Here is a 336-nt window from a genome sequence, read left to right on the forward strand (position 1 = left end):
TCGATCTTGACATTTGGAGACATAACTGTCTTCCCCTCTCGAGTTCATCACACTTAATAATCTCAATTTACACCTCTTGGTTTGAATTAACAAAAATTAATTATTAAAGTAATTTGGACAAGGTGCGTCACCGCATTCTTGAGTTTCTTTTAAGTGTTTCAAAGAAAGATTTGTAGCCACATTCTTTATTGAAATCGACCTTTGAAACGGGTCATATATTTTAATAATTTACCTATTACTAGATAACTTAAGCATTTTATTAGTGATTAAATTATATTTTTACTAATTTGTTCATGAATACTATTGAAATAATAAAAGTCTAAAATCTTAAACAAA

The sequence above is a fragment of the Solanum tuberosum genome, unplaced genomic scaffold (assembly GCF_000226075.1).
Source record: "Solanum tuberosum cultivar DM 1-3 516 R44 unplaced genomic scaffold, SolTub_3.0 scf00122, whole genome shotgun sequence".
Lineage (NCBI taxonomy): Eukaryota > Viridiplantae > Streptophyta > Magnoliopsida > Solanales > Solanaceae > Solanum > Solanum tuberosum.